Source organism: Pezoporus flaviventris, unplaced genomic scaffold (assembly GCF_033815535.1).
Source record: "Pezoporus flaviventris isolate CSIRO_AGI_PZ_B2104156 unplaced genomic scaffold, CSIRO_AGI_Pfla_v1 ptg000006l, whole genome shotgun sequence".
NCBI lineage: Eukaryota > Metazoa > Chordata > Aves > Psittaciformes > Psittacidae > Pezoporus > Pezoporus flaviventris.
In genome coordinates this window covers 14,461,177-14,487,605 of record NW_026892554.1, presented here as the reverse complement: position 1 = coordinate 14,487,605, position 26,429 = coordinate 14,461,177, and the positions used below count along the sequence as shown (strand labels likewise).

Genomic DNA, 26,429 nt, shown 5'->3' with positions numbered 1-26,429 from the left:
TAAAGCAAAAACAGAATAAAAGCAGTTATAGAAAGCACTTGCCATAATATTGTTCTGGTTTAAGTCAGTGGAAATGAACCTACTAGCTTCAAAGGAGAACCAAAGTATAGCCTGTCTAGCGTCCCTTCAGTAGTATCTCCAGCACAAACGTCACAGCCTGTCAAAATAATTCATATTACATGTGGAAATTTTTCATTAAGTTGCATAAGAAAAATGGTGATTTCAAAGTCAAGAGAGTTCTCTTTCTAACATTATTTTGTATTAATCTCCTATTTTTCAAATGCACAAAAAATTCAGATTAGTTGTATAGCTCAAGGCAGTTCCAAAGTTTACATTCATTGTTGATAGTGATTGAAGTGATGGTTATTAGAGACCTGAGCAGCTGCATTGCCATCAGGGTCCTGGCTCAGAACTGAAAATTGAGGGGTTGCTGAGCCGAAGCTGAAGTTCAGAGCATACTTTTATCTCTTGCAGGCAAGAATTATGGCACAGTTTGCAAATCTTTTCTTTGTCAGACTCAGCTAAAGTTTCTGAAAGGCTACTGTTGAAGAAATAAGTTTGAATGCTGTCTTCCACTTCTTAGCTTTAAATACTACAAACCCTGTAACATTACAAACCCTGTTCTTACTTTTAACATTAGGGAAAATATTTTAACAACACAAATAGAGGACTTGCAGCAGAATCTTGCCCTCCTGAACCATCTCAAAGTTTTAGGTTTCTTTTCAGTGGAGCTATGATTTTCTCTCTGGGCTTTCAACTCTGCAAATAATCAAGTCACTCTGTATAGGTCAGTTTAATTTTCTTTATCTCAGTTGCCTCATATCTAAAATAAGAGTAGACGATAACCTCTCTTAAAAGGCTGCCAAAAAGAACTAAACTATAAGATCTTCAAATGAAACACATAGTAAAAAAAGGTTTTAAGTAATTTAACATTTAAAACTAGGAGTGGGTAACATCCTGCATATCTATATGACTGTATTTTAATTTTGGATTGTAGGATAGATGTACACAGAAAAAGGTAATTTAGAGAAGTTACCACTAGGGATATATTACCTTCATTTTAAAAAGCTAATAATGTTCATCTAGAAAAACCCTCATTATTGCTATTTCATACCCAAAGATTTAAAGACACACTGTCCTACAACTTCTTTAAATATACTTTCAAACTCTATGAGAAATTTAAAATTACTGCCTCTAAAAGTATTACTAGAATACATGGCCTGCATTTCCTAGCAGTTGTATACAGAAGCCACAAATTTAACTTGCTTTTTCTATGTAAATTTCTACTCACCCAATTTCTATGTTTCTCTGAGCATGTTTTAAAATATGTAATTTCAATAGGAAACAGTTTCTATGGTTACACCTTCTACCTGATATTTTAAAAACACTGCAAAACATATGTTGCAACTCAGTATCAATATAGCCTTGAAACTCTCCCTAAATCAAATAACAAAAAAGGAATTATTAGAATATCAGTGAAGTGAGACCTGCTTGCTGGGGAGAGGTGTTATTTGTGGGGTATTTTTGGTTTTATGCTGCGGCTGTTTGTGTGTATATCGCATTTATGGTGTTTAAACTGGAATGGTAAAATAGCATGAGGTATGTATATCTAAAAATAAGAGTTGTTTACCTCTTTGTCTGTGAGGTTGTCTTGGACAACTCCAAATAAAGAGGAAAATTCCTTTATAGTAAATTTTACAGCTACTTGGCATTTGTAGCTTATAAATAAAATCGAACATTATAGATGTTTACTGTGAGTCATTACTTACTTGAATTTCACATTTTCAGAACTTATTTTTCACCTCTCCATTACAGGATACACAATACCCAAACAGGACAGTAGAGGGTTAAGAGGTCCAGAACTATAATATGTAGCACAGATGCAAGTCTGGGAGGAAGGCCATAGAATAGTTAAAGCTTAACTCTGAAAAAGAGGTCTCAAGCTTTTATTTTCCATAGGAGAGACTTTATTTTGATTGATAAGACCACAGTTTTAAGAAGCCTATAAAAGCTTTCTTGAGACAAGAAAAGTTTCCTTTGGGACTGCTTTTCAGGCTGACAGTTAATAATAAACAGTGATACTTTGGTATGTAAACAATTCTAACTGCCATGACACAAAAGAATACCAGAACTGTTACCTTTATATCATGATATTCATGATAATGGTCTTGCGACCTGCTCAGTGCCGCCTTCTTTGTCTGACTTAGGTCTGCTGTTCTTAGGATAGGTAGTCATCCCCATGTATCTTTTGATTTGTCAACCTTGTGAAGTGCCTTCCAACATGAACTACCCTATGATCCTATGATTTTTCATACTAGTTAGTTTAACATTTCTTATAAGCCCTCACACCAGCAGAAAAATTGTACATGAAAACCCGCTATAGGTATATAGAACTTTCTCATAGAGGATAGAATGATGATGCCTCTGACCTACAGTCAGCTTTTGGAAAGGTTAGCAATGAAACATCAGATAGTCTCCCAAATGCAGAAAAAAATTAAAACAATTTGTTTAGCATGATGTAAAGCCAAATTAAAACTAGGACAGAAAGCTTTTGGGGGAACAGACACATGCTAAATAAAAGTGGCTGCTGCCACTGCCACCCTGCAGGGCCTTTCAAGATACCACGGAATGTGTCAATGTGATTTATTTTTATGAATTATTCCTATGGGCATTATGTATGTATTGTGTGAAGATTAAAAGGAGTTGTTTCTTTAGAGATACTACATTAAGAATACCACAATGTTATAGTTTAATTTTGTAAAATAAAAGATCCCACTCACTGAGCATAAATCAGTATAATAGAATAAATACTGTATACAAATTCCATCCCAGAACAATTCACAAGGCTAAATACATTTGTAAAAGCCAATGAAGGCAAAAATTAAACAGATGAGGCAATGAGCAAAAATATTTTCCAGTTTTGAAGCAATATACTCAGGGACATATTTCCTGTATTGTATGATTTAATTTTCTTAACTATATCTGTTAGCCCCTCAAGAACTTACAAAGACCCTGTCTTGCCTAATGGCCACTGGACCACTGATACGGGCCTGTTGCTGTTGCCACTCTGCTCGCCTGTATCTGGTGTCCTGTTGGTAAGGTCCTTGCCTAGTCTGCACTGTGGTCACCCCTCAGCTGCCAGCTCAACTTCCCTTAGGGAGCAACCTGCTCTTGCTGTTCCCTGACATAGTGCTTAAACTGCGCTCCTAAAGAGAGACACTATGGAAAGAATTCCTGTAGTGTTCAAAATGTGGAAAGCCTGTAATTAAGTAACTCAAGTCTTCACTCATCTTATGATGGAAGGGTAAGTTGCAGCCAGACTGATATGCCCTTTCTGGGCTTGAGATATTACTTTTATATAAATGACAACTGTTATAATAAACACACATATGTCCATTTTATCTTAAAATATAAGCAATGGGACAATTACTGGAAAATACTTACTGCAAGAAATGTGTTTTTCATGACTGAGACCAATCTGGGCCATTAACCAAATCTTAACCCATTCCCATTTTGTTGTGAGAGAACAGAACAAACATTGCGGGATTTTATAAAACATGAAGCTATTTGCATTACCTTTCAGAGCTTACCTTGTCCATCCGTTCCTCAACTTCTCAAACATGTTTTGAAGTGTTACATGCTAAGCAAGACTTTTGCATCTATACAAAGTAAGTCTCACTAAGTCATTTATCAGTGAAGTGTTAGGAATGAGTTGTCATTTTATGAGGTGCCATTTTTCCTACAGCATATTAAATGCAAGAGCATGTCAAACATCAGACGTATTGACACTAAGGTTTATTGTTAAGTAAGTCTGCCAAAAGCATTTTGTTCAGAATAATGTTTGTTGTATCTCTTGGAGCTAGAAGTCTGTATTAAATGTGCTGCTTTGCTGCCGTCACCAGGATAGAAGAATTCTTTCCCTGCCTCAACTCTGCCAAGAGCTTCAATGGTGTCAACATTCATCTATGACACAAACATTATCACTGCTAATGTGCAATTATACTTTGAGCAACAGTGGAGTTTGCCACTATACCTTTATCCATAATGCAAGATCAATGAATAGTTGGTAGTTCTAGTAGCCCCAGTCTCAGTCTCTCATTTACTGTACATTAAAGCAACTACATTGTCTTCAACAGCCTAAAAGGTTTAGGTATCTACCTGAATTTGTAGCCTGTTCTAGGCACACATGCTTTGCATTAGACAAGTGGGTGCTCTATTTCATACATGCATGGTTATACATAGAATTAGTCACTTACTGAATTGTTACGGGCAGGGAGGGGACGGGGACACACAACAAATCACAGCAGCTAACTTGGACATGAAAATAAGACTGTGTTGGGCTTCAGTTACTTCAATCTAGAAGGCTCTATGAGGCTGTGTGTATCATTATGATCCTACTGTATAATTCAAACTCTTTCATCTAGAGAATAGCCTAAATAAGCAGGACAAGAACACAAGAAGTCTCTAATTCGTGTAAGTGGGGATAATACTATGAGGCATTCCTTTAGTTTTGACCTTCACACTCTGAAGTATGAAGGGTTTGTAAAAGTGATATAACCATTATTTTTTCAGGGTTAATTTGAAATTGCACACTACACAGATCACACTGTAAGATCATGAGAGTCTGCATGTGAATATTATTGACAACTGAAAACCAACTGCAGCCCTCCCCTACTGTGATTCATGAGCATCAATGTAAGTTGTGCTTTCTAGAAAAGAGGACTTGAGGACTTGATTCTAAATGTGGCATATATTTGTCTAAGCCATAAAAATACTGGAAGGAGAGGCCCAAGGCTAAAATAGCAGGTGTTTTTCAAGCTAGAACTGAAATCAATTGGCAGCACTGCATGGGGGAAGCTTGCACAGTATCTTCCTGAACTCTTTAAGATAGCATTGGCAATCCTTATTTTCATGAAGATTATATACTTTTTTTAGTAAATCATAAAATATATCACTTCTAATCAGACCTTTTTATGTAAAAAAAAAGAAAAAGAAAAAAAGAAAAAAAGAGCTGGGCTTCCTGACAGAAAAATCTGATAATTCTTGGATACAAGCAAGGGTTCATATAAAACTGCAGATCTTTTTTAAGCTCTTTGAGCAGTGGCTTTATGATTGTGAAGTCTGCCAGGTTTTTTTAAAGACTTACATTTCAGAATGTAAGTATCAGAACTATGTGTGGCATCAAGTATTTAGGTTTTGCACCATTTAAACCTCGCAGCTGTTTAATTTACCTTTGTTGCATAATAAAACCATCTTGGAATAAAAAGGGCACTTTTCAGTTAAGACTAGTCAGAGCAAGATCACTAAATGCCACTTTAGCTGCATTACACAGGTCTTCATAGCGTTTCACAGAGTAGAAGTAAGAATTTCAGAGAGTGATTCTCCAGGCTTCTGAATTCTTTGTACTCCTCAGCCAGTAAGGAAAGACCAGAAACAGGGCTGACAGCAAGGATAAAATAAGTGAAACAGGATGCAATGGCTTACCACCTATAACTGCCAATCTTAATGGGGGTAGTGACTACAGCACCCTAGGGCAGGGTGGTGAGGGTGACCCTGGTCCTCTGTGTCACTGCTGAGTAGGAAGGATTAGAGCATTCCCCAGGTTGCTGACATCTGTTATAGCCAAAGCATAACTGCAACAGCAGATAATTTGTAAAACTCTTCCAGTTTCTCTTGCCTTCCTACCTAGCAGACATTCGCTACAGCAAAGAATTCTGCACCCATTGTAACCACATTTCTTGCAGTTCTTGCACTGAGGAGTGCCTTTGTCCTGGGCACAAGGAAGATTTCTGTCTTGCTGGTAACTATCTTTCATGCTACTCTTCATCAGTTGTTGATTTACTACAGAACTGCTAAGCAGTGCTGAGGATGGTCAGCTTGAAGTTTCTTCCTGTAATCATGACAGAATGTTTATCCCATCATTTCTTACCCATGTTTATGTGATTTTGGAGGTAGATAGTATTTCCAGATACTATTAAACAATTACATTTCAAAAGGATCGGGAATGTATCTTTCAATTTTTTTAAGCAGAGCATAGCCAGACTCTCGTCACTGGTGCTCAGTGACAGGACAATAGGCAGTGGGCACAAGCTGAAACACATTAAATTCCATGTAAGCATAAGAAAACACTTTACTTTGAGGGTGTCTGAATGCTGGAACAGGTTGTTAAGAGTGGGGAGTCTGCATTCTTGGAGACATGGCACTGGGCAACCTGCTCTAGCTGACCCTGCTTGAAAAGGGGCATTGGACTATATACAATTTAGGTGTCTTCCAACCTCAACTATTGTGATTCTGTAATTAGACCACCTTCTTTAATGAAGCCATCATGAGATTTATGACTTTTACTTTGAGATTGGGTAACTGTAATTGATTCAGCAGGGCAAGGCCTCATGATCACTTAAGAGTACGAAGCTGCTAGAGATTCATAGCCTAATAGCGAAAATGAGAAACCTAAAAAGCAAACAACAGAACTGTCTACCAGCATCTTTCTGCACTGGCACATCTTCCCCTCTGGTCTTGAACAGGCAGGTGTTGTTAACTCAAACCAGTCTATAAAGCTGCAGGAGTTTCACAAGAGAGAGATGTTGCTGAGAAGATTCTCTTTGGAACTAGCAGGATGTTTTTACTCTTTCAAATGTCCTGAGTGCAAACACTATCTGCTGCTTTCCGCACAGCATTTGTAGGTGTTACTGGTATATGAAAGGGGAATTTAAAGAGTGAGAAAAATCACAAGTATTCAGGTTGAAAACATTCTTTGGTTTTGTACATTAAACACAGTTTAAAATTAGTCTCCCTCTAAATATTAGAGATTAAGTGTCATTCAGATGTGTTGGAATATTTCTCCCCTTTTCAAAAGCTACACATACGCAAATGTTTGGCTCCCCTTCAAATGAACAGTGTAAGAACTGCTGAGCACAGGGGTTAGCAACAACTGAACTTTGAAATGATTAATACTTTAAAATGATGAGGGGACTGAGTTTATATGGAACAAGTAAAGCAGAGACGCCATGAAAATCAGGTTTATACTAGGACTGGTTGGACTCATGAAATGTGATTAGATTATTAGCAATGAAACTTGCACAGATTGTGGAGTTAAACATTTGTAGAGAGAGGCCTCAGCTGCACTGACTGAGAAGAATGGGCTTGTTTGACAAAGAATTTGAAAACAAAATAGCTCACTTAAAAAGGTAGATGCAGAAAAGTACACATTTTGATGTTAAGCTTTCAAAAGCAAGCAGATTGTAATTTTTTTTTTACCTTTCAATATGCCATTCAAACTCCTTTCAGTGGGTAACAGTTCTAAGAAAAAAAAACAAGCAACAAAACCCCAGAATTTTTAAGCAAATAATTGTTCTTTAATTTTTAATGCTATTCCTATGACACTGGAATTAATTGTACGTATTACCTAATAAAGGCTCTAACAGCCTCTAAAGGCTTAATAAAGGCTCTAACAAAGTATGTGTTTAGCCAGCCCTATCTGTGTAAAGTTACATGAGGCATTAATATACCAAGACCTCTCCTCCCTATACCCCACCAGAAAAATGATCCCCTTCCTTATCTTTTCAGCATAGCAAGCTCTTTTATCCATTTCTTTTACAGACCACTGTTGCCACTATCCCCCTTCATGAGTCTTGACAGCTGACTCAAGTTGATGGCTGACTCCTATAGAGTAACAGCCAAAACTGTTTCATACTGTAAGACCAGTGCTATCTGTAAAATTCCTCATTTCTGAATTTGCTCCTAATATGTATATAATTTCATCATGTATATGTTACCGTGTAAGGTGTGGAAAGAAAAAAGAGCTTTGTTTCCTTTTTTGTTATTTTGCTGAAATAGCCAAATCTTTAGGAGGCAATGCACAGGAGAACTCCTTTGCACAGCATGGCTAAAACGTGACAAGGACTATGTTTTAAAAGTAAACCTTTCTACTGAAAAAAAAATTAAAAAAAGAAGGAAAAAATGAGTTGATGAGTTGAGGATGCTAATCAAACAGTACAAGAAGTCCTTAAGGAAGTATGATGGTGTTGAATGTGTGATACAGGCCAGTTTTTGACTAAGGAAAGAATGGCTGTGTTAATTAAAACACACAAGGTATGGGCCTAGAAGCAGAGATTATTTGCAATAGTTCTTGTGTTTTGCAGACAATAGGAAGCAGGGTTTTGACTGGCCATCTGGTCTGCACTCTATAGCTACAGCTGTGTTAGCTAGCTCAGAGGAGGAGTTGCAGCTGTGTAATGAATATATACAGCGTAGGAGGGTGTGATATTTATGGCAAAGATAAAGAATTGATGAAAAAGTAGGACTGAACATGCTTTAGGTTTAAGACGTCATTTGAAATCCTGTTGTCTATGATTCAGCGCTGGACATTCCCTTAAAATATTTAGAGACCTGAACTACGAGGTCTGATTCCTAAATTTGCATTGGTGCGCATAAATACAAATGCTAGAAATTAGGATACAACTGCCCACATCAAATTGTTCTAAACATAGTTATATAAACACAGGATTTTTCTGCCAAACAGAATGATCAGAAGTCTTTGGTCTGATAGCTTAGTACCTAAGAATTAGGAATTTCATTTAGATAGCTCAGAACTGTGAACACCTTCATCAGAATTCATTTTATATTATTTACATCAATGAATCTGCCTCAGAATTAGAGATGGTCTGGGTGTCTGGGCAGAACAACAAATTGTCATTGCAAGAGTACACCTCTTACATAACTTGTTGATATTTATGTTTCAGTAGAAAATTTACATAAATACATATACAGCAGATGCTAAACACATTCTACCTACTGCCCCTTCTACAGAGATGGTGAATAAATAATTTGAATGTAACTGTCTAAAGTTATACCTTCTCCTAGAGGACATTATTTAGCTGCCACAGGTAAAGCTATTTGCAATGGCCCATATACTGGTAGAAAAGTACTAACCTGGCCACCAGTTACTGACAGACAGGAGCTAACGTGCAGTTGCCGCAGCCCACAGTACCAACAAGAAGGTACCTGTAACTGGGTGGAAAAAGAATTGGCAGCAAGATTTTGCCTTATAAAAGAAACATACCTTGAATGGTAGGTACAGCCTTGGAAAAAATATTTAGCTAGAAGCCAGTGAATAGAGAATTAGTCACATTCCTGGTTCCTTTTCCTGTGCCCAGGAGAGTCTGACAAGCACAGACAAGTGTGAAAAGCTTTGATAATAAATCTAGAGATAACATTCATCTGAAGAGTTGGTGTCCCAGGAGCATGGAGGGAAAGTGTTATTCTCTAGTATTCCTTTAAAAACTCAAAGCAAATGCATGTTATTCTGCCTAAGAAGGCATTCTCAGAAATCTCATTCTATTAAGTGCTACTGCCTTAAGTACTATCAGACAGTTAACACCCTATGCCTTCAAAAAGAATTCATTCTTAGTGAAAAAAATGGGCCACAGTAAATCCTGAGATATAAGGGTGGACATAAGTAGCTGGCATTTGTTTCTGATTTGTGTTTATCTTATTTCGTTGCAAATTTTAATTCATCTCTTCCAAATGAATATGGAACATTTCATTTGCTGATCTTTTGCATTAATGTGGTCAATATAATTGGAGCTGAAGTGAGCTGTTTGCCAGACTTTCTAACTGCTGCCAAGAAAAACTTGGGTGTCATTTTAGAAAAATCCATGGGCGGAGGAGGAGGAGATCATGACCATCTGTCTATGCATCAAAGGCTAAATCATTATAGGGGAAAAATAACTCCTCTGTTGTGTTTGCCAGCCATGTTCCCCTTTAAAGTAAGTTCAGATAGTAACTTTGAAGATGAACATTTTCAAAATTGTCCTGTGGGTTCAAACATTTATTGGAAGGAAGTCGAGAAAAAATTTAAAGGACAAAACTGCACAATTTGGAAGTGAACAAGATAGCAGGAGGATAACATTAGAGGAAAATTATACAGTCTCCTTGGAATCTTCCCAAATGCTTTCCATTGCACCCCTTTCAGTTCCAGGATCTAACAAGTATACAGAAAAAGAAGCACACCGTCTTTTACTTGTCCTGCAGACAAATTATGTGCCATGCCATGCCCCACAGCATTTACAGACTTCTTAACAGTTAACAAAGAGACAATAGACTAACAGCATTTGAGAGACATGACAGTAAATAGACACCTAGACCTATGTGAGTCTTAGAATTTTGGTTGTCAGTTTGGATCATAGTCTGAAAAGTAACTGTTCTGCAAAAAAAAATTGAAAAGAGGGGAAATACCTGTAGTATAGCTAATACTTTGCTTTATTTGGTTGCGTTTTTTGTTTAATGCACTCCAAAATTAAAATCTTGGCATCATGCTGAAATCCATCATACGGAGCTAAACTCCAAATGTCTTTAAAAAGCCATCAGTCCTTCAAACCAGGAGTCACTATTGCAGGAGTGCTGTGGGCTCTTTTATCAGTAGTCACTGTGACAGAAAGGCCTCTATGATGAGAGTGAAATGACAACAAATTGAAAATGCCAGTAACCATGGGAGTTCTGTTTAGACTGCCACTTCCAGCATTGCTACTGTTCTAGTTGAGCCTGCTATAGTAACTGCTTTAGTTCCCATAAATTCTACTTTCTAGCATACTCATCAAAATATTTGCATTTTTTAGGGTGTGACATCTAAGTCCAGACACTGTTACTTAAAAATATTGCTCTGGCTTTTCTAAGCAGAAATCCTTCATAGTGTCAGTCTTCAAAGGGAAGATTTACAGTTCTTATCAGGTGTATGGAGTTTTTCTTTGTATTGAGATTCTGAGTTCCCTCCTTTGAAGATAAGAAACCCCGGCTATCACTGACTTTATCTGAATACGAATGGGCCCCTGGATTTGATAAACTGTTTAGGACTACTAGGATCAAATCCTAAATATGTGCACATCAAGGGTTCAAAAGGTGAATTAATTTCACCTTTGTATGCTTAGTATTCTTAATTCCTGTCTTTCCTGATAGTAAGTAATAAAATTCAAAAACATAATTTTAAAGAATTATGCCTTTTTGGAGTTATACTTCATGTTCTGCTCCAACATTTTAGAATAAAAGACTGTGTATTACAGACAGATCAGCATGTGAGTTTTGGAAAAATAATCTATTGCTTATTTGTAACAAATGCAAAACCAAGCACAAGTTATTTTTCTATATGCTATCAAAGGCCAATAGCATGTTTCATGTACTTGAAATGGAACAAACACAATTTTAATTTGCAGTACATTCTGAGCAGAGAGCCACAGCATTCTGCCACATCTGGAATCTTTGAAGAGATATATATATACCACAAGCTTCTTTCTAACAGTAACTACAAAGTATTACCTCAGCCTCAGGTAATAAAATGTCAGCATGAAGACAAATAGGAAAATATAACTGCCTAACTAAGATTTTTAAGAGATATTGACAATTCAACTTTCACATTATTGAAGTTGAGTGATATCTTGAAAAATAACTGAAATTCTGCAAGTCTTCCATAAAATCAAAATTAGAAAATTCGTTCACTGCAATGATATGGCTGACTTTGCTAAAATGTTTGCTTGCATCAGGCTTCTTGCTTGAATTGTACATTAATCATCTTTTTAAGCCTTTAGTCTTTAAGTTAACAGTGCAACAGCATTTGTATATTAAAAAAAAAATAATAATCAAAGGTTAAAAGAGTAAAACCTAATAACAAAGCAGTCCTGTAACACCTGCAAAAACCTGGTGGTAAAGAAAGAATTTATTTCATTATAATGAAAGTGTGCATATGTATGTTTCAGGACATTCTCCTAAGTGTTTAAAAAAATGCCAAGAGTAGATACCTTTCTGCCCCACCGTGTCACAGTCCACGTGGTCAACAGATAGTTGACTAGGAACAGTAAAATTTTACTGTCTCAGCTGAAAATAGGATATCCTGTAAAGCAGAAGTGTTAGAAATCTGCATGGAGGATTGAATTGGAAAACTGCCAGAAGTTCAAGGGCCACATCCATTTTGCATAAAATGGAGCAGATGGTAGCTGACTTAATCTTTGATACCATGGTACGGTCCACAGAGATTATAAATCCCAGCGTGAAACACTCGGTTCTATCTTGCATTAAGCAGGTGATAAAGGAAGATACAACATATCTTGAAGATATTTTGAAACACCTACTTTGAAAACAGGCTCTGTGCTGCATTAGTGTTTCTCATCTAGTTTTTTTTCTAGCAGGAGTTCTGTTTTTAGCACCTACAACTAACAGCATACAGTTGATTAGTAACTAAACTAATTGGCGGTTTCTCGGCCATATTATTGGAGCTTTGCCTATGCTGGCCCAAAGATTTAGCCTGTTTCTTAGGAAGTCTTTTTGCTATGTTACACAAGCATTTATAAATCTTCCATCGCTATATTTGATCAGTCTGATGCCACTCAGAGGCATAACCAGATCAATCAACAGATCAAATGCTGAGAGTAGGTATTTGAAATTCTTACACTACTCAAAAAGCTTGTGGGACATTAACATATTGCTAAGGAGAGGATGTCTTGGCTTGTCCCTGAGGACCATAATCTAACAGCTATTTAACATGCCATGAGTATCTAAGACTATCAGTTTTTTTGGTTGAGAGTGTAAGAGATTTAGAGCCTATTCAGCAAATCTTAAATTTAAAAATAGTTTCTCTCATATTAAGCAAATCAAGTGAACATAAAAAAAATACTCTAAATAGAAATCCACACCATCTACATATGCAGACTAAGGAATATGATAGAAAAATGTGTTATGGATAGTATTCAATGAGTCATTACTTGTAGACATCTCTGTGCAGCAGCAGCACATCAAATTCACACTGGGTATAATTCATTATTTAATATAAAGGATCTTAACTGGTTTTAGTTCTTTTGCTAAAGTTCAGATACAAAATGCTAATCTGGAAATACTGGTATTCCAGATTGAAGAAGTCAAAGAAGTAAAGTATGGACGAAATTTGTCCATTGTCCACAACTTGTTCACACAGTGTAAAATCCATTGGATATCTCACAATAAAAACTATCTGCTAGTAGAAAGATTACCTAGAAAGTAGTCATGTGTTTGCTAGTGCTTCTGTATCTATTTTCTTCAGAAACAGAAAATGGACAAGATTTTGTCATCCAAAGTTATAACCAGTATTACTCAATACTTGTGAAACCCAGCCTTAGCCTGTCTGCGTTGCTCTGATCTGACTGCACAGAACAAACAAATCTTGAAGGGCTGACATGGTGGAGAGTTCACTGACATTCCTGCACGTCTTTCAGATCCTGCTCCCTTTCTCCCATGTAGGTGCTGCCAAACAGTGGACATAGCTTTGCAGCTCTGTATTGCTTGTCAGGATCTCTGGCTAAACCTTTAAAAACTGTCTGAAAAGCTCAAATACATTGTTTGCCAGAGCCTGCTGGGGATGTAGCTCTCACTGTTAGTACTGTCCAATTTGTTATGAAGAGTTCCAATCTCATGACGTGGTAACAGCTACAGAGCCAAAGAGTTGTATCCCATTGCTTCAAATGGAATAGCATTAGAGCTGCTCTTATTTGTGTCAGGCTCTGACTCAGTGCAAAACCTAAGGGGCATCACTGCAAACTAAGGGGTTGTACTAAGGTTTATCACTTCTGATGAAGACCACCCTGAACCTATAAAAGCAGTAATATTTCAATTTTATAGATGAGAGAACATGAGAGAGATCAATTATTATATTTTTTTAATATTAAGGAGAGTTTAGCATTCAGGAATTTCTGCTCTTTTCCTAACACTGCAATAGGAAACCAAAAAACAAAGGGGAACAAATATTTAGAAATTATTGCAAGTGCATCCTTTTTCTCCCTCTAGTTGTTTTCAAGCAATGGCTTCCTCTTAACAGCTTTTAATACTTTATTAGTAGTTTTCATCAGCATGGAGTTGTTGTCATTTGTTACTTCTATGTTGTTATTATGACATATGACAGAATTCTAAATATTTAATGGGAATGTGCCCTTGTTGCACACTGTATTGTTATCCTCCTTAGTATTGTAAAATATAAAATGTACCTGTAGCAAAGAGACCTTAGTCTCTTTGTCTTAGAGCATACAGATGGGATTGAATTCCTGATGCAGTCATAGGTCTGCAAGTGGTATTCTCAAGATCTCCACACAGTCTTTTTTGTTCTTTATACATGAACACCCATGAAAAAAGTCTTTCTCCATTTTCTTTTTATTAAAGTCCACTTATTGTTCCAAGATATACTGGTACAAAATGATCGGTTTGATTACACCCTAAAATTGAAGACCATTTAGATTTTGGTTGGTGTTCACCAACATAAAGGACGTTTATGATTTAGTATTTTACTATATGCAGTATTTTTCTTGCAGATTGTAACACCCCTCAGAGTATTCTGGGTTCTTTGCTCACCATTCTCAACAGACTTTCCTAATGTTCTCAGAGGAAGGTCAGACTCGGCCAAAGGTATATAACAAAATATTCTAATTTGAAATGGAATAGTACAAAACAGTAAAGTCTTTAAGAATCATGTAGTGCAACCTTTTTTTTTATATGGTAAACCACTGGATGAAGATTATAAAATACCTGTTAGTTGAAGAACACAGGGTGGAAAGCCTCCTAGATTATTCACTTGGCATTGATGGTTTTGAAAAGAGTGTAAGAAACAGAGATTTTTGTTTACAAGGTGATGGAATGAAAAAGATGGACAAGTACTTTATGGCTCGTAAGGTAAGCTTTCCCCTCTGAAAGAGCTCATTCTAGGTTGGTGGTATGGTTGCAATAGTTGAATTTAAAATTTTATTGGGCACTTCAACAATGTGGCAAATCAGTGTGGTATTTTGATATAAGCAAGATATAAAAATAGAACAGCAGCCCAAAACAGTCACTGCTCATAAGCAGATATGCAGAGCCTGCAATGTACTTAGGGTTGTGTTACAGATAAAGCTCCACCAATGTTAACCCAGCTGTGGGAAGGGGAAGTTCATGACTAAGTCAGATTTTCTGGTGAGACCAACAAAGTTACTCATACGACAGAAATAAACTGGCAGCAACCAGAGAGGTAAGCTGCATTAAGAATATGTAACATCATATATTGGTAAAAAAGAACATGAAGTTATTTGTGAGTTGCTGAAGCAAAGGGAAATACATGGTTCATCTCGTGTAGCAAAAGCAAGAGCACTACCTAATCAACAATGAACTACCCACCTTATTTTCTGCTGCCAGTTGTTCTCAGCTCCACAGAAGATTAGGTCAGTGGCAGGGTGTCAGTCACTGGTTCCTATAGTCCTGATTGCTCTGTAAACTGTAACAGTCCATCTGGGACTGCTGCTGCAGCAGCTGATTTTCATCTTGTATATCTTCCCGCACCTCTGTTAGGTTCTGTCACAGACCAGCTATCTGCTGTGCTCTAGCTTCCAGAAATACAGCCATTTCTTATTCTTCTGTATCTTGATCACTACAGACAAAAAACACAAGGCCATTTTTAAGCCTTTTTCCCTCATTAAATGAGGCCCTTCTTCCTCAGTGTGTTCTTCAGCCTCATTTTGAGGTTGTGTCCAGCTGACCTCTATGCAGCCAGGATAGCATCTAACCCTTCCACTAGTCAAGAAGACAACTTATTTCAAAAAGTGTTCCTTAAAGTTCTCATACACTCACTTTCTCAATAAGCTTTCCAAGAGAGTCCAACAAGAGTAATCAGGAACCAAGCCTAATGTTTGCATTGGAGAGGTGGTTTTCTTGAAAATGGTGAAAGAATTAAAGTATTTCTCGAATCACAGAATGCTTTGGGTTGGATAGGACCTTAAAATTATCTAGTTCCTACCCCCCAGCCATGGGCAGCGACACCTCATCCTTGACCACACTGCCCAAGGATCATGAAGTCTAATCAAGACACTGTTTTTCACAAAAGTGTGGAAATCGGGTGCAGGGTGTTCTTAGCATTGATTGTTAACTACTGGGAATTGGGAAATGGAATCAAGTTGCAGTGTGCTACCTACAGATGCCTGACTTCTTTAGGACTGATGAAAAAAGTAGTTAGCCAGAAAGATTACTGAATTGTGGGGTTTTCACCACGAAAATTTCTGAAAATGCTTTGGCCTACATCTATATGGAATAGTTCATAAAAGAAAAACATAATTCAAGATTGATGTCATCAGAACTATTGCGATTCTGAATCTGCCTTAATTTCTAGTAGCTTAATTTAGTTGCTTCACTCACTCCACTTCAGACAGGATTTTAATTTATCAAGTTTCTGCTTTTTCCATAAGATTTTTCAGTAAGTTTAGCTGGCTTCTGATTTACAATGCTATTGAAGATTTCAGAGCAATGTTAGCCATCTATGATCAGTGTCACTTTTAAAGGAAAATTACTGAAATGCAACCAAAACAGTAAATATCTGGGAGAAGACACTGCAGAAACTTTTCTTACTTAAATTCACTTTAATATGCTACAGTAGAAATTAGTAAAATTTAATTTATTTGTTTTAATCCAATTAGTGCAATATTGGATTTATATATGGCGAGGAAGCTATGTTCTGTCAAGGGACACAAGAATATCTGGTTTGGACTTTGCAAGTATATTGTTTTAAATATTTCTGATGTTTAAAAGGGTAAGTTTATCAGGTGGATACATTTAATTCCTCTCCAAAATAACAATAAATTGAAAATACTCTACATGAATTAGCTAGATATATGATTCCTTGGGAGCAGGATCTCTTCCCCTATTCTAGATCAGCAAGTGATGAACAATGTGAATGAACGTGGCTGCTTCTGCAAATTGCTTTCAATTAGCTGTTGAAATAGAAAACTCATCTGAGAAGCTGCTCTAAAATTATACTGCAAGTTTCCCAAGTGAGTGCTTTGCTACTGAACTAAAAGAGCAGTCCTGTAGCTTAAGCCACTAGAGACTGTTTATAATTAATGCATCACCTTTTGCAGGTGCATTTAGTATATATTTTGTTAGGGTATTGGCATTTTATAGCTAACTTGGATTTCATCAAACTGAAAGTTGCAGCTTTAGTCCACATAGCATATACTGAAAGCAGCAAAATGTGTTGTTAAATGTATAAGTCCATTCCACATGGTTAACTTTCAGAAGACTATTGTATTTCCAAATTAACCTTTTGTCAATGCTGGTAACTGAAGTTGCAGCACTATGTGAAAGTCTTCTCTAAAATAATAATTCTGAACAGGAGGTTGCCTTTACATATCACTAGTCTCTACATACCACTGTTTCCTGAGATTACATAATTCTCTTTCCTGAAAAGTAAAATATTAAACTGTCTCGAACCTTCAAAGGTATGAGCTGTTTTTTACTGACTTGTACATACATGGCCTTTTCAAAAACTAATTCTGGGGACTGGCAGATCTGGTGAGTAATCCTGTCTTGCAGTTAAGGGTATGCACAGTGTCCACATGAGCTTAGAAAACATGAAAAAATACAGCTTAAAAAAATTCTGTCAAATTCAGATAAGCATCTGTTCGTTGTAGAAGTCCAATACCTGTACTCCACCTGTCTAAATAAAAGCAGAGCAGTTGACTGATTCTTCTCAGTGAAACCATATATTGGAAGTGGGACACTAGACAAAACTACTCGTCTGAGGTCTTTTGCCTGTGACAATGAAATTAACTACAAAACACCAACTGTTTAGGGCTTCGATGTCTTGCTAGACATTTAACGCCTAGAAAAATTATTTCTGTACTGCACATAAATTTGTACTAACATGTCAGCACAGTTAAGGAAATCACCCTGCAAATATCTGCTGCAAGCATATAAAACCAGGTCTGAGTAATCCGTGGGCTGCAGAATGTTATGCTCAAGATCCCTGAAACAATTCTCTGCAGCCTCTGCTTACTTGTATTGCCTGTTAGGATGTTTTCAGTTGCCACAGCATTGTTATTTATCATTTAATACTGCTTGTTCATACAATTAGATTTATTTTTCAGCTGTTGTTACATCAGAATGGCATTTCTGTGGTCCCAGGCCACAGAAATTTTCAGCTGGTACCAATGCAACACTGTTAATCACAAAATTCCAATTTATCCCTGTATATCATCACTCAAAAGATCAAAAAACCATCTGTCATAACTTCACTCTCCTGTAACTCTCTCTGTAATTTAAGGTTTAGCTCTACAATCCTTTGTTGCTACAGGCTCTTGTGCCATGCTGGTCTCTATTGCTACCAGCCCATTATGTGGGTCTATACCACAGAAATTATCATCTTTAGTTGGCATGAAAAGTAACACTGGCCAGACACAGAATCTGAAGTGAGAAATTAATGGATATTTTCACTATTTTTATGCACTTACACAATGGGACAATGACAGGGTATATTAAGAGGAAATGGAGTGCTATGGGAAATGAAAAAAAGGAAAGAGAACAAAGATAATCAACTTGAAGTGAGGCTAGCACAGAAGTGGTATCTTCCATCTCTCTTCCATATGCTGTAAATTCTAGTTTGAGAATTAAGACTAATTATTATTTAAAAAATACTTGCAGGATGCAGAAAGATAATACACAAGTCAGCAGAATAATTCTGTTTGTGATAAACTGCTAGTAAATGTCACAGCTGATAGAACGACATACACTGTCAATGGGACTCTAGCTGTGCTTCAAGAGCCAACTCAGACTCTGACTGCTCATGTGCCATCCTTGGCATATCCTCGGAGTCCAGGAATTACTGGGATAATAACAGTACTTTCCCTTTGTTAACTCAGGTCAGCAAGCATCACAACAAATGAAACCTGGCTCTTGCTTGCAAATAGGTTAAAACTTAAACAGGGGAAGTTTAGATTGGATATAAGGAAGAAGTCCTTTACTGTTAGGGTGGTGAGGCACTGGAATGGGTTGCCCACGGAAGTTGTGAATGCTCCATCCCTGGCAGTGTTCAAGGCCAGGTTGGACAGAGCCTTGGGTGGCATGGTTTAGTGTGATGTGTCCCTGCCTATGGCAGTAGGGTTGGAACTAGATGATCTTAAGGTCCTTGCCAACCCTAACTATTCTATGATTCTGTGATGGAAGACACAGTTGTGGCATTTCTCACCTCTCTCCTGGACAGAATGTTTCTTCGTTCTAGCTCTCAGTATGGGCGCTCTCTACCCAGCAGTTATTTTTACAAAATTTTAAAACTCTTAATAACTTTAAAGGTGTATCTTTTATCAAATTTGTCTTAAATCCGCCTTTGTGCTCATCCTATTAATGGGGCGCATATACGCTATGACTGCACAAATCTCCTTTCCTCAGTAAACTAGGCTAAATACCTCTAAGAAGCCAAATGTAAGTTTAATCTTTAAGAAATGACATGTTGTTAAAAATCCATTACTTACAGACATTCCTTCCACATTTTATGTCATGTTAATACTACCATTCAAATGTACAGGATAAAATGAGAAATTATTTTCTTTATATGATTTTCTGATACCTCCACCCCACTGATTTTCAGTCAAGCTGTTTAGAACACCTGAAATGTTGCACAGCAAATGACTGACTTGTCTGCCTCACAATATTAACACCAATGAAGTATGCATCACCATGGTATTCAGATGGAGTTTGCATTTTGATTGAAGTACAAACATGTCCAGGTAGGAAGCATGCATTCTGTTTTGTCATTTGGCAGGAGAACTACAAACTGGCTAAATTTTAGTGAATTTAGTGTTCAAGAATCTGGACACGATGGAGAGCCTTGAAAATATTAACTCTGTTTTAGAGTTACTGCTCACAACTTTGTTTCATAAGTTTTCTTCAGCAAGTACAGTAATTTCAGGTAAGAACACTGTATACCTAACATGAGGGAGCCTGAAGGAAAGATAAACAATCTGAGTCTGCTGAATATTGAGGCAAAAAGGAAATAGCTGTGTAGATATGAGGGCTGTTGGGAGAGTTTCAGACTTTATAAATAGCAGTGGATCAGAAAACTTATGATAAAAAAAAACCAGCATAACCATTTCTTATAACCATAGTTTTAAAAAATTCTACCATTTGAAAGTTATCATTTATACACTACAGATGAACTTCCTAAAACTGAACAGAAAATGTTGATCTCCTAAAGATTGCTCTCCATAGAACCTGGCAAAAAATGTAGTTTAAGGGAAGGCAATGATACAGTATTCATATGAAATAAGTAGCATGTTTTAGATGCCAACACTTTCTTTTGATGGCTCCTAAACTTTGTAAAGCAGTGTGAATGCAGAACTCTAGGACATGATTAGCTAAATTCATAAGCAAGAAGAGGAAGGTAGAAGTGATGATGCCTTTCATCCAAAAGTCCAAGCACCAGTGCATTCATGTGGGAGAATGCACTAGGCAAAGAAGACCTCTGCTTACCTCCCTCCTGTTTGAGGAGATATGCTCACTCAGATTAGTAGGGATTTTGGAATAAACCTCATTTTGATTCACTAAGTTAGAATGACTCAAGACTGGCGGGTAAACCAGGAACTGGGGAGGTGAGGCACCCTTGGCTCTTAATCTCCATTCACATAGACATTTAACATTCTTAAACTGGAAGAGCTAAATCAGAGAAGAGCATCCCAAATACTCTGCAAAACTCTGATTAAATCAGACCCATGGAAAGTGTTCATTCTAGGACTAATATGGGGTCTCCCCTTACAGACGGTAAATTACTTGGCTAGTGGATAAAACAGCAATCCCCATTGTCTTCTGTTTTGTTATCCCAGTACTTTCTTTCGTTTCAGTTTGACAGCCAATCTGACAAATAAAAATCACTTACTGGCACAGACACACTCAGAAGTCATGGACACATTTTCTATATGTGATGACAATGCCAAGAAACCACTTTCTGTTCTAGTTTTGTGAACAGAAGCCACTACGCAAATGGAAGATTACTTGTAAAGAATAAAAGAAATCTAACAATCTGAAAGTGTGTCACTTTCTTCTTACAGTGATTTGCCCAGAGTGGCTCATAACTCAGCAGAAATTCTGAATAATATTATCCTAAGGGAATATTACTTTTAACAGATTTTCTTTACTTCTGTATTATTAGTTCTTTTCTTTTGGATTATGAGAAAATACTTATTGCTTAGGAGCTGATATGTTTCTATGTTTATTCTTCAGGTATTTTTAAAATCTTTGTAATAGCAACTCACTGCAACACAACGTAAGTTACTTTGATTTCAAAGCAGATGCATCATTTATTACTTCTTGTACTGTTTGCAATAGTTTAAAAGCCACATTGGGGCATTGTACTTCTACAAGTTTAAATTAACTTCTTTTTGTCCTTTCTTTTTTGGTAGGAATTACCCTCTTTTTGTCTGCCCAGCACAACGTGGTTTGCTTGGGGGATTTTCTATGAAGAATGGCTAATCTATTGCATGAGTTAATAAAGTTTTACAAATCGCAACAAAAGGAAGCATTATAGGACTTTTTTTTTTTCTCTTTTCCCAGCAGAAAAGTATGACTGGAACCTTTACCCAGTAGTGTAATTTCTCAACAACAGTCTCTGGAGCATACATTGAGTCGGTATCATGTCACTTTTCCTATTTAAGGCTCTGCCAGTAAAACAATGTCTGGCATCAACCCAGTGGAACAATATTCTTTACTACTGAATTACTTAATTGAGTTGAAGTGGACACAAAGGCTAAACCAAGTAGTTATTTGCTTGGATTTTCTTTACCATGTGGAGTACACAGTAGCAGACAGCTAGGATTGAATTTGTTCCAAGGTGAATGATAAAAATTAATCCAATAGGCAAGGTGTATTCCCTGTGTCTGATCTGAGAACCAGAGCATTTCCAGTATTTAAATCAATGTACATAATATAATTTTTTAAAATGGATTTCTTAAATGAAGACTAAACTATTTCAGGGGATACTTCTTAATGTTAACCTACTAACTTTATTATAACCTGAAGTCACTAAGTAAAGTTTCTGGAAACTAAACCTTTTTTTTTTTTTTTTTTAAGAAATATTTTTCTTTTGCATCCAAATAAACAAACTGGATTTGTATATAGCAATAGCTCTATTTGTGACCATTTTGACTCTGATAGAGTTCATCCAATTCAAACATTTCTTGTAACTCCAAGCAGTTTAGCATGTGTTCTCATCTGATAGTTTGAGTAATGCTGACACGAGAAATACCTGCACACTGAAGAGACACTGACTCTTAGAGATGTTAATTATTGTTTTTTTAATTGCTATTATTCTGCTTGATGGTAGTTAGAAGTGTTACAAAGACAATTTATGGTTTGGGTTGGGTTTTTATCTTATTTTACAGAAGCATACTTCTAAAGTTTAAAGGACTGGAAGCTTATACTTTCTGCAGGGTTGCATGTTAGACTTTTCATATTGTCTCAAAAAGGAAAACATAAACAGGTTATGTATGTCTAACAAACATTATAATTTCATGTTATAAACAGATTAGCTCACCCCTTATTGTTTATACTTGTGCCAAATTCCTGGAGGTATGATACTGTAACAACAAACCACAGCAGACTAAATGCAATCAACTTTGCAAACGTTTCTTATGGAATGCTTGAATACTTGAATAAATCATACATGTGTTGAACAGTGTTTGTTTTGCAGATGTTCTTTTAGTATCTGTTTGTGCATTCATAGTTACAGGCTTCCCATCTGAACATATCCATTCTAGCAAAATTTTGGCAGCAACTCCAATTGCAATATCATGCAGGTTGGTACTTGCTGTATGTGTGTAGTGCCTCTAGGAATAACAAATCATTTTAAACAAACCCATAACTTCAGTGTTAACGAGCAAGACCTCCTCACTCTGCTGTGTTTTTACTGACATACAAAATCAGAATACAACAATTGCACTCTGACTCCCAGATTACATTCAAATGGAGTCCTCATTCAGTAGGGTTTTAAAAAAACCATCAGCATTAAGTGTACTTGCCATAGTAGTTTAATAGCACTTCCTTCAGTAGCTTATAGCATTAAATGTACCAAGTCTGCTTCTGACGTGTTTTAACTTACTCTAGAAATCTTCGGTGAGGGGGACTTCACAGCCTCCCCAGGTAACTCTGATGAAATAAACTTCAAGGTTAATAATAAGGCAGCATTATGTTAAACTCAAGCCACATCTAAAACTTGTTTTTCATGATTATGGTCAAGATATCTCAGAACATACTATAAACTTCTCTACACTTCAACCACTCGCCGAATATTAACTTTTTTTACTAAATCAACAGTGAATACTCAAAGTTCAATTTTTTAATATCAACACAAACCTGAAAATTACATAAGAGATATTTTAGTATCAGCAGATCAGAAGGGGATGTATGATGAAATTTAAAGTTTTAGCCTGTAAAAGTTGTTTTCCTAAAAAAGTTTGATAACTTTATGTTCTCCTAGTAATCCACTTACATTTCTGTGTAGGTAAATTTAAGATCTCTATTTAAATTCCCTGTAACTTTCTTTGTATGTGGCACTTTGCTTCAATTGGAATGCTCCTGGCATTGTTAGGCTGACCTCCCAAGTTCTATGACAGAGGTATCTGCATTCTGGTGCAACTTAACTGATCCCCATGTTTATGTAACCTATAAACTTGTAGGAGGCTTGCGCAAACAATTATGATGACACCTGTCACCGCTTCAGTTAGGAAATGTGAATTTGTTAATGCATATAAATATCCACTATCTCCCATTTGTCTCTGTTTGTGGAGAGAGTTGGGGAAGTGAAGACTTCCAATCTAACAAAATTGGTTAGGCCATCTTAATAACAAAATGGATTTTCTAAGATGAATGTCAATAGCAATATTTACAAGAATGTCCTTATAAATTCTTAATCCAAACATAATGTAATTTATAATGTGTATCTGATTTTGTGAATCATTAATGGCATGGTTAAAGGTTATCCGAATCAGCCTGTAACTACAAATGAATAAAACACTAACTTGTCTTATGATTTCATGGTAAGAATTAAGGTGGTTTATATGCTTTAAGCACGTATTTTGCATTTCTTGCACAGCAAGGTTTCTAAAGTATCAGCTACATTTCCTTGTTTCCCACCGTCTAGCTCTTCAGTATTGAGATGGAAAAGTAAAGCAGTTCAACCAAACTATTTGTGTTGCTAAAAACCTTGATGGAATTTCTGCCTTTTACCTACACATGGATGGATGTCTGTTGTTAAAAACCAAAAGAACCAAGTTAAAATGCATCTTGCTGAGGTGAAAAGTAATCATCCAGCTTTTCCAGACATCAATGCATTGTTTAAAGACCTGACAATAGATATATGATGATTTTTTTCTTCCCCAGTCCCAAGCTTTTTTTCCATAAGAGAGAAACAGATGACCATTTTGAGCATTATTATATTGAGCCTTCTGGTTACAGAAATCAATGACAGATAGACATTTACTTGCCCTTTTTTTTTAATTTTTCTAATCTCTATGAATCAATATGAGGATTTTATTTCTTTTTTTGTTAACACTTGAGCTGAAGCAATTGCAAGCAACTGCTGTCTTGCAACTTGCTTGTCTTAGTTATTACTACTTCAGAAGACATGCTTTGGTTTCCAATTTGCCCCCACTTTGCCTACTCAACTACAAATTTCTCATGCTTAGCTGGAGCTCATGCCTCAAAATGCCTGAACATGATAAGCAAAATAAGAACAATATGAACACCTGCTGGTTGATAAGTAGAACAAACCTGATAGTTGCATTCATATTTCTCACTTACTCAACCCTCTACCAATATAAAGTCAGAGAAGACTGGAAATAAGTTATACCCTCTGGCTTTGTAAGCAATACATCTACCAGGTTTTGCTACTTCCTTACAAACTTCTGTATGCCCTCTCAAAAATAAACTATCATCTGCTAATTCATCACTGGTTGATACAGGGTGATGTGGAGGAGCAGACCACTGGGATAGAAGCATTTTGGACCACAGAGGGATTTTGCAAGCAACTGACTTATCTGGCACAGACAATGCTTTTGAGACAAAAACCAGAAACTGATGAGAGATTATTGTCAATAACTCACAGACGGAAAAGGAATGTGTCTTTAGTAATTAAGTCACAGGCCAGTTGATATAAGATGAAGTAATTCAGACTAGTTAGCTTTCGAGCTCAGCTTTACTACTGTAGCCAACAGTGCCTGTATGCTGCCCAACTGCATGAAATACAATTGTTCTCTGTAATCAGCTTCTGCGAAGTTTCTCTTTTAGAATATATCATATGTTTGCAGTTTTCTCTGTAAATTTTCAGGCATGGCTCTGCTAAAATGTCTCGTTACCTTATCAGTACTTCCTCTTACATATAAAGCAGCCTTCCTTCATGGTACTTCATTCTATCTGGTGTCTCCAGAACTTGCAGTTTTTTAAACTGCATTTGAAAGTACTGCATGTCTTCCATCATACTGCCTTCTCCTACAGGAGATATAAATCTTCCTGTCCAGTGCATCTGCCCATGTGTTTCTTTTTGCAAGGACACCATGGAGGAGCATGTTCTTTAATTGCCTGTATCTACTTGCTCACTGCAAAGATAACTGCCAAGGACTATTATTAAATGTGGAGGGTAGGAATCCCTGGTTTTATGTGCCCCCCCACCCGAGCACATCCCACATAATTTCCATGGCTCATGAGGAACATTAGAAGGGCACCTTCACTGCTGATGCAGTCTATGAAGTCTCACATCTTAATGTCAAAAGAGACATGGTTCACCTATATCACAGCACACTGAGTTTTCAGTCTCTTCTTTTTTAAAGAGCTTTCTCAGATCTCATTGAACTTTTTTCTTTAATTAGTCACCAATTATTTGTTGCAACACAAAGTTTTTGGCCTTTCCCATTGGCCACCTACTAAGCTTAGCCAAGATGATCGTCTACAAACCAAAGGAACCTTGGAAAGAACTATTTTATTGTAATTGTGGGGGCTACTTATTATCCTTCATTCATTTGTGAGTTTTGAAGTTGTGAATGCTTATTGATTCTCATCGATAAACTTATTTTGCTCCTATGGCTTTGTAGGATGATGCAAAAACTTGATATTCAAACAAATTTCTCCAAGAACTAGGTAGGGGTCTTGCAGAACAGACAGTATGCAATTATGCACCTTCAGAATGCATGAATTTAATTATATGTGCAGAGTTGATTCTAATTATATCACACTTTTTCAACGTTTTACCATGTAATCTTAATATACTTTTTATATTTATCTTGCTTGAACAAAAACACCTGCAATGATCTCTCAGTGAGTAGTCGAAAATGTGTTTCAAATAACTGGACTATAGATCTCACTTCACATTTACTTCTATCTAAAGTAAGTTTCCCTCTCTAGTTCCCATATTTTTTCTCCTTTTCTGCCAAATACCAAGATTATTCCTTTCTCTTTCTTTTTTCCTCCTACTTTGGCAGAATGTCATAGTTTAATAATTGTTTAATTACTAAACTGTAATAACCAAATTATTTAATGGCATAATCACTAAGCAGCAATTACTTAATTACTAATGTTGTTTTGTTTTTTTTTTCTTCACTTCTCTGACATTCCAGAGTAGTCTGGAAGCATCTCAAGACTAAAGA

At 36.6% G+C, this 26,429-nt stretch overlaps 1 long non-coding RNA gene across 1 annotated transcript; it reads right to left on the bottom strand.

Annotated features, from left to right (window-relative positions):
* Window positions 1–1,804: 1,804 nt before the first annotated feature.
* Window positions 1,805–26,012, bottom strand: LOC133266018 (uncharacterized). The gene is made up of 3 exons (XR_009742229.1): window positions 25,512–26,012; window positions 15,157–15,406; window positions 1,805–1,888 (listed from the first exon to the last, which is right to left on the bottom strand). It is a non-coding gene; the product is annotated as an uncharacterized LOC133266018 (long non-coding RNA).
* Window positions 26,013–26,429: the final 417 nt, after the last annotated feature.